The 9,655-nt window shown below is 42.2% G+C and overlaps 1 pseudogene; it reads left to right on the top strand.

The window, feature by feature from the left end:
* Positions 1-1,929: 1,929 nt before the first annotated feature.
* Positions 1,930-2,602, top strand: LOC149395162 (uncharacterized; annotated as a pseudogene).
* Positions 2,603-9,655: the final 7,053 nt, after the last annotated feature.

Here is a 9,655-nt window from a genome sequence, read left to right as displayed (position 1 = left end):
GTTTATTGGACAAGAATGGATGGCTATCGCAAAACATTTATATAAAAAAAAAACAAAAACAAAAACACGCTACTACTAGATGAAAGTTTAAGTATAATTTCTCCAACATAAAACTTCACATTTGGATGCCTTAAGCCCATCGGGCGGTAAAATAATTTGGGCTCTAAGTGAGTTTATAAATTCCTTGTTTGGACCCAACCCGAATTCGCCCATGCCTAACCTTGTAACCAAACACCTTATCTTTCTCTAATTTGCACGAAGATATCGAAGCTCAAAAGTTTACTCAAACTTGTTGCTTTTCATTGCACTATGAAACATCGAATTGCTTCCAAATTTCAGGTTAGAACATAAAAAGTCAAAGTGAACAGTCGATTATAATTTCGGGTAAAAATTGTCCGAATTCTGACAAGGAAATTTCTTGATTCTTTGTAAGCTATAGATTTTCTTTCATTTAACAATGCAATTGTTTTTTAGCCATTTTTTTAATATTTTCTCCTTCGCTTATTTGTTCAATTTTTTGTATGAAATTTATGTTCATGATTTCTGGATTTTGATTGGCTAGTTTCTGTGGAAAGAAGGTTGCGAAAGCAGCTGATTCATCCTTCGATTTCTCAGTCGGAAATGGTTTGTTTGTTGTGTAGTCATATTTTCTTTTTGTACTTTTAAATATAGAATGTTTACTTTTTTCGCACAAAAATGAACAACGATTAAAAGCTTTGGGTGGTTCGACCCAAGGCCGCAGCAAGTGGCCACACTCGAGCCAAGGGTGTGAACTCTAAACTCTCGAGTTGAGGTTCCTCAAGTCGGAGGCGTTCTCTAAAGGAGAGAAAGGGGTGAATGGGGGGTTTGACTGTGCTTCTTGTGAGCTACCTACGTACCTACGTTGTGGGATCAAGTCAGAACGTAGTTCAAGGCGTGTGTATATACGGTGTGAGGCGCGGAGCCTGGAGGTGTGCTCGACAGAGGAGACAGAGCTCGGAGAAGTCCTCGGCAACGTCTCGGGACTCTAGGATCGAATGACCCAAGAGAGAATATGTGTTTTCTCTCTTTGGAGATACGTAGGGATTTTCAATAGAAAATCTTAGACGCAGCTTATGCGTGGGAGACGTAGGGGATTTTCAGTAGAAAACCCTGGGCGCAACTTGTGCTCTAGATTAAGCGCTCGATTAGAGGAAATTATGCGCAAAAAGTCTCCGGCAGCGTTTCAGAACTCTGAGAACGAGTAATCTTGAAGAGAAATGAATGTTTCTCTCCCCCTCATTGAGATTGGGTATTTAAAGTCAATGAGGAGGCCTAGGAGGGCTCTGGACGCACCTCGGGGAGTAGGACGCGGGTTTCGGGCACGCGAGGTGGTTTTGTGACGCGCACGCAGCAAGCGGGAGCGCTGCACGGGCATGCCGGTTGGGTGGCGCGGTGCGCCAAGTGTTCTGCGCGGTGCGCGCATGCCCTTTTGAGGAGCACACTGAGCGCGCTCCATTCGAGGAGCGCACAATGGTGAACCCTGCTCCATGTGTGAGTTTGGGCTCGGACTTTCGGGCCGTTTGAATGGGTCTTAGCTCGGCTCAGACTTGGTTAGTTTTTCAGCGACCCGGCCCGCTTGGCTTTTAGAGTTCGAGTTCTCATGCAAGTGGCACAAAATTTAATGTTTCTTATTTTTCGAGTGACAAATGATTAATAGATATGGTTGCTTTGATTCGCACAATGTTATGCCTCGATATCTATATGACCATTGGATTACAGTTTTGTTTTTTGATTTGTGTCACAATCTGTTAAATTCTTTAGCATATATAAGATATAGTTAGGTTTTGGTTCATAAAGAGTCATATATATTCATAGATCTTGCACTACATACACAAAATATGGTTACTTATATAACGGTGTATTTGTGATCGAAAAGCATGTTAAGTTCTCTACTACACTATCTAGGCTATGTACATCCGCGTCAAACGGGAAAAGACTACCTACTTAATCCAATGTGAACCAACTGAGATGATTTTGGACATTAAATAGAAACTACAAGTTCTTGTTGAACAATCGGATAATGATCCGCGGTTAATCCTTATCAACGACGGGGATAGTACTAGAGGATCAAAAGACGCTAGCAGATCAAAAGGTGTGGCTAAGCTACATATATATATATATATATATATATATATATATATATATATATGTATATATATGTTGATTGATATTTTTTATACAGTATCTTTTTTATGTTGCTGATATGCTCCACATGAACATATCGCTATTTTTTATGTTCCTCTCACGTGACAAGTTCACCTCCTCGGCTCCAATAAAAAAAGACCATGCGACTCACGACCGGTCCAAGTATTGCGAGTTCAATCGAGATCATGGTCATTTAACCTCCAAATGCTTCCAACTAAAGAGGCGAATTAAAAATCTGGTATAACAGGATGAACTCAAAGGGTTTGTGTTGCCTATGATCGGCTCTGCGAACCCCTCCTCAAGCAGACCACAACCTAGCAAGAGAGTATGGACAGTTGCCGCAACCAACCAAACCACAGTTGTGCTAACCATCGATCCACAACTCCACATCGTGACCACCAGACTAGCAGGCCGCGTCTCAAGAAGGCGCCGCTGAGCACATTAACCTCACCTGCGAGGAACCTCCATCTGTGCCCCACGAGACGATGTACTTCACCAACGAAGAGGCAAAGCGAGTTGTGCACTCGCACAATGATGCAATCGTTCTCAAAGCCTAGGTGGCTAACACCTTGGTGAAGAGAGTTCTCATCGACAATGGCAGCTCAGCCAACGTGATATTCAAGACCACCTTAGAGCGCATGAAACTCAGGAGGCTATGCTCGATTCCGATTCAAACACTTATATACGGGTTTACTGGAGAGAGAGTCAGACCGAGGGCACCATCGACTTACGAGTCACATTCGGGACTCCCGGGACATCGAATATGTCCACATGGTCCCCTTCCTAGTGGCTAAATAGCCATCGCCATAAAACATCATCATCGGGCGACCCACGCTCAAAATACTAAAGGCCACTACGTCCACCAATCATCTACTGGTAAAATTCCCTACTCAAAAGGGAATCGGGACCATGGCCGGCGATCAGGCCAAGGTCAGGATATGCTACATTCAAGGGGTCGACGACCAAGCTGCCAAAAAAATGGTTAACACAATCTTCCAACTGGAAGATGATTATCCATGCGACCCGAAAATGCAAGGAAGTTCAAAAAACTCAACCCCACCCTCGCAACGAGATCGAGAGACTCAAAGTCGAAACCTACAACGATCACAGTGCAGTCATCCTCGATGAATAAAAAATTGGCCAGGTTGTGAAGATCGGCGCCCAACTTCCACTCGCCATCAAAACTCAACTTGATGCCTTCCTCCGGGAGTTCAAGGATATATTCACATGGACTCATGCCGACATGCTTGCAATCAACACCGAGGTCATAGTGCATTGGTTGAATGACATCCAAGATGTTGGAATTGATCTAGGGTTAAGGAAAGATTTAACGCTTCGAGAAAGCGGCGGAATCTAAAAATTTTCTTTAAAACAAGTAAAACGTTTTTACTAACCTAGACAAAGAGCAAGTACATATAAATTAAAACTATTAATGAGCATTATATGTTTACTAACCTTTGAGAAGTTTGAACGTTGAGAAGCCTTAGGAAGGTTGAAACGTTCGTCTCTCCACGCAGCTCGTCTCTCTTGTTTCCTCGGGAACTCGAGCAACCATGAAAATTTCTATCACAATAATCACTCGAGAAAGAAATGAATTAGTGTGTGGGCACTTTTAAACATGACGACTCAAGAACAAGTCTCAAAGTCGAAGAGCTAAAACACTAGGTCAAATGTGGACCTAGGTGCCAAAACAAAAATGAAAGAAAACTAGAGAGAGAGAGAGAGAGAGAGAGGGAGAGGGGCGGTCACCACAAGGTCTAGAGAGAGAAGCTCTCAATCTCTAACTTATGTGGGATAAATGAAATGAGAGGAATGAGGGCTCTATTTATATGGGAGGGATTACCTTCAATAAGGTAGTTACCTCTTCTATAGAATATCACATATTCATGAGCAAAATAATGCCCTTATTTCCTTAGAGTCACACGGCCAAGCTTCCTTCTAGAAGCCTTGGATTTGTTTCCTCCTTTGTTCTCCCTTAGCCTTGTTGGCCGAATTCCCTCTTTCCTCATGGAGGAAATTTGTTTCATCTTTTTCTTTTGGCAAGTCTCTTCATACATCAATGCACAAAATAATCTCCCCTTTTTTTAGCTATGTTGGGCGGCCAAGAGCATCTAGAAGAAGCTTCTAGATGTTTCTTCATTTGTTCATGACAACATAAGAAAGGCCCATTAAGAATTTTCAAGTAAGATTCTATGAAATGAAATTAATCCACAAGGCTCAATAAACATGTTATGGCCGAGTGATTATATGTCATAATATGACAATGTCAAAAAATTTATTCACATTCATTTCATCCTATGTCCAAAAGGACAAAAATACCCTTTAGACAATTTTCGTAAAACTTGTCTCGTTCTTGTTTTGACTTAGCTTCTAGTTTAACTATTCCTACTCGATATCATTTGTAACAGTACCTCATGGATCCAAATGAACTAAGCTTGAGCTAAAATTCTTGGACTCAAAAGTTCACAAACATTTTCCAAGTTTAGCTTAATGTCAACTGATTCCACTAAAGAGTTGACACTAAGAATCTCTCGGTTCAAATGAATTTAGTTTCTACTCAAGAATTCAACTTAATTGTGATGAGTGGATCAACTGAATATTATCTATGTTTACCCTTCATGAATATGATCAGCTAGTCGGGATTTACAAAATTACCATTTTACCCTTCTAGCTGTTATTTCCTCAACTCCTTTTGTCGCTTGTGAATAAGTTAGAAACAATGTATTGACGAGGAGCTAACAAGTCACATTGATTCATCCAAAAGAGTCAAGAATCAATTTGGACACTGGCCAGTTCATTTATTCACATTCCAAGGAACAAAGCATGAGGTGATATACAATGCATTTCAGCAATCTTGTACATGAATTCCATATCTATGAGATCTTCACAAAGTTACTCATGACATCTTCGTAACTTAGTACTTCACCAATAGGTCATGTTCAGAATCACATAGTGAGTCTGAACTCTGACTTTCTCAAATGAGAATACGTAAGCTATGAAGTGGCATGTCGTATTTCAGGATTGAGGTGAGCATGATGCAATTTATACGTAGTGACCTCGAGACATAAGAGGTTAAATGGTTTGTTCATATCTTGTCTCTAGAAGTTCACTGGTCAATTCAGTACCTTCGGAAAGATACCTAGAAGAACTATGGAGTCTCCAACTCTCAATGTCCCATAACCAGAAATCATAGATTCTCCTAACAATCATACTGAGATCAATATTCATTTGATCCTTAGATTTTGAATATATTATTTTAAGCAAACCATGAAGAGTTTGTTCATGCAAATCTACATTTGTCTCTTCATGTGTTGTTATGTTTTTTTATATACTAAAGACTAAGGTTTTATCATAAAGCTTCAGACAAGGAAGAATGAATGAACATTTCAACTTTTATTAATAAATAAGCAATTACAAGTAAGAGTCTTCGTGAGACTTTATTACATCGAATGTACATAAGTAAAGACTACAACTCTTTTTGTGGGCACCATTGACAACACAAGACATCACTGAAAAAGTGCAAGCTAAACCGACGGTCAACCCAAAACGATACCTAGCCATAAATAAACAAGTTGAGAAACTTCTCGCCATAGACTTCATTCGAGAAGCTAAGCACCCCAAATGGGTAGCCAACGTCGCGATGGTAAAAAAATTTAATGGGAAGTGGTGCGTTTGCATAGATCACAAAGATCTTAACAAAGTCTATCCTAAGGACTGCTTCCCACTCCTGCACATCGAACAACTGGTCGACGCCACGTCTAGCCATGAATTACTTAGTTTCATGGATACCTATTCGGGCTACAACCAAATTCGCATGCATGAGCCAGATCAAATCAAGACGACCTAGTCACGGATCGAGGTCTAAACTGTTACAAGGTCATACCTTTTGGCCTTAAAATGCGGGAGCTACACATCAACGACTGGTCAACCGGATCTTCGCCGATCAAATCGACAAAACAATGGAAGCCTATATGGATGACATGCTTGTTAAGAGCCTACAAGGTACCAACCACGTACAGAACCTTAGGGAGATGTTAACAATTTTCCGCTGTTATAAAATGAAGCTCCACCCTAATAAGTGCGCTTTTGGGGTTGAGTCGGGGAAATTCCTTGGTTACATCATCATCCGGTGCGGGATCGAAGAAAACTCCGAAAAATTCAAAGCACTCCTCGATATGAAGTCTCTAAGACGAGTCAAAGAGGTACAAAGCTTGACTGTTTGGATTGTTGCTCTAACATGCTTCGTGTCAAAAGCAACCGACCAGTTTTAGTCGTTCTTGAAAGATTGTGAAAAAAAACCTTCCAAGATATGAAGACTTATTTCGGGTCACCACCATTCCTCTCCAAACCAAAAAAAAGGTGAGGTGCTCTACATCTACCGTGCCGTCTCCAAAAGAGCAGTAAGCGCCGTCCTGATTCGTGAGGATGAAAAGGTCCAATGGCCGATCTACTAAATAAGCATGACCTAACTTGATGCTGAAACACGCTACACCAAAATCGAGAAGCTATCTCTGGCTCTCGTAATGGCAGCCAAGAAGCTACATCCTTACTTCCAAGCTCAGCTTATCGTGGTCCGAACTGAGCACCCGATCGGTAAAGCTCTTCAAAAGGGATCCTCGTCTCGTATGGAGATCTGGTCCCAAGAATTGAGCGAGTACGAGATTGAGTTCCGCTAAAGGATGGCCATTAAGGGTCAAGCCCTAGTCAACTTTCTGGCAGAATTTTCCTACACTCCCGACAAGGGAAGAGCGGAAGATAGCATAACCAACGAGTTTTTTGTTCGAAATATAAAGGTTGGCCCGACAGGGGAAGAGCGGAAGACAACACGTAGACGGAGCATCCAATGCTAGGGGGGCTGGTACCGGCATCACCGGACTAGAGTTAGCACGAAAACTCGAAGCCAAAAATCTATGAAATACACTGCGACTTGCAGTTGATCGTCAAGGAGGCTAAAGGCAACTATGCGGCCAAGGAGACCAACATGATGGCCTACTTGGCTAAGGTGAATTCAAAACTCGACGTCTTCTCTTGGTTCAAGATCATCCAGATCCTGAGAGAACAAAACTCTGAGGCTGACACTCTTGCTCGCCTCGGGTCCGGCATCGACAAAGAAAGGTTGGAAACTGTCCTAATAGAATCATTACCACGACAGTCTGTTTCACGAGACAAAGCGGAGTAATTGAAGATATGTCTCGGCTAAGTTGGATGAGCCCAATAACAGAATTCATGCGAAGAGGGGGACTTCCCAAAGACCGTAAAGAAGCAAAAAATTGAGAGGCTTAGCATCCAAGTACACACTTAGATTTGACGTACTTTACAAGCGTGGTTACTCAACGTCGCTGCTCTGATGCCTCGATAAAGCAAAGTCGACCAAAGTCCACCTCGAAATTCATGAAGACATCTGAGAAACCACTCCGCGGGACTCTCCCTCGACCTAAAAGCTCTCAAGCAAGGCTATTTTTGGCTGACCATGAAGAAAGACGCATGCGAATGGTCGAAAAAGTGTGACAAATGTCAACGCTTCTCCCACATCCCGAGGCGATCGCCAACACCGTTGAGCACCATCGTCGTCCCATGACCCTTTGCCAAAAAGAGCGTGGACATCAATGACAAGCTCCCGAGAGCACCAAAGCAGTACGAATACGCATCATTGCTATCGACTACTTCACCAAGTGGGAGGAGGCCGAGCCGCTAGCCAAGATCACCAAGGCAAATACAACGAACTTCATATGGAATAACATCATTTACCGCCAAGGGCCCGGCCTCGATTGTGATCGACAACGCGCGAGTGCGAGTGCGAGAAATTCGTGCTCAACTCAAAACATTCTTCTCGCCGCGTCATCCCCAAGCCAACAGCCAAGTGGAAGCAGTCAAGAAGATGATAAAGAGCAACCTCAAGAAGAAGCTCGAAGAAAAGAAAGGCACATAGGCCGAAGAACTATCGTTCATCCTATGGGCTTACCGGATGACTGTCCGAAATGCCACCGTAGAAACCTCATTCTCCTTCACATACGGGATCGAAGCCATGGTGCAGAACGAGACTAAGACCCCACATTCTGAGCAGAGACTTTCAACGAAGAAAAAACGATGAAGCTATGCGCCTCGATTTACACTTTATCAATGATAAGAGGTCTGATGCACATAATCGAATCGCTGCACAAAACTTAAAAAGTAATACAACTCCAAAATTAAGAGGCGAAGCTTCACCGTCGGAAACCTTGTACTCAGGCGAGTGTTGCTCGAGGATACGAGAAGAATCGAACGGATTGATTCAGAGAGATGGTTTGGGCGGAACAGATCTACTAATTCTTTGATTCCAGTTAGTAAGAAGGGATCTTGAACTAAGAAATAGGTTATAGAAGCTAAAAAAGGCCGATTATATACCTCATGTATTCTTGTTGGTCCAACAATCTAATGCCGGCAGCCGTAAAATACATCCGGAAAAACAACCTAGTAGCCTTAATTCGGGTATCTTTAAGGAGGTGACCCAGACCACTTTCTTTAATGAAAAGGTTGAGGCCTTGTTTATAATCTTAAACAGCCCTTTTTCGTTCTTTATCGTCATTCTATTTGCTTTTATTGAGAGTTGGCCGTAGAAGGATCGAATTGTATCCAAGGAACAGGGGGATACAAAAAAGTAATAAGAGAGGCACACAGACCAATCAATCGCATCGGTCGTATTCTAGACTTTGGAATGAAAAGAGGAGTAATGCTTCCTAGCACGGGACACAGAATAGGACCACTTAGATCAGAATAGCATGAACCAGTTAATAGAAAGAAATGTTCCACTCCACTATTGAACCTTCTGTTTCAGCACCATACCTATTGGACCTTCAATGTAACTGACTTTGTCTTATATCATGGTCGGTCTTTCTTATTTTTAAGTTTCTTGAGCCAAACTGAGATCCACGACGAAACCTACTACATCAAATACACGGGCAGGACTCCGATACGTAACCTTTAGAATGCGGAACAATGAAGGTAGTGCTACAAATAGCCATCACCCCCCCCCCCCCCCCCCCCCTTTATTGCTTTATTTTCCCAAATTCAATAAGGTCCATGATCCAATGTTTTAGAATTTCAAATTTTTTCACAACATTAATAAAGCTCAAGGTTTTCTCGTTAAAAAAATCTACTTTATCAAAGTTTTTTTAGTCATCAAGACAACGCTTGTAAACTCAAAAACTTTGGGGCTAGTGATATTGGCGACGTGCAAGGAGATCCTCAAGAAAACACACTCCAACAAAACAAAACGCAAAGAGCGTACCCAAGCACTTAAGTCTCAACCCGAACACAAATGGAAACAAGGACTTGAGTTATAGGATGGTTCGATATCGAAAGGCTACATCTCTAAAGCCATCACTAACGACGCACCAAAGACGCCCCCAACGGCGTACCATAAGCGGTCACTAACAACGCATCAAAAGACGCCCCTAACGACGCACCAAAGCCATCACTAACTATGCACCAAAGATGCCCCTGATGGTGC

Source organism: Urtica dioica, chromosome 5 (assembly GCF_054948205.1).
Source record: "Urtica dioica subsp. dioica isolate 48M chromosome 5, U.dioica_male_clone48M_v1_H2, whole genome shotgun sequence".
NCBI lineage: Eukaryota > Viridiplantae > Streptophyta > Magnoliopsida > Rosales > Urticaceae > Urtica > Urtica dioica.
The sequence above is the reverse complement of the archived record's forward strand: the minus strand, read 5'-3'. Positions and strand labels throughout refer to the sequence as shown.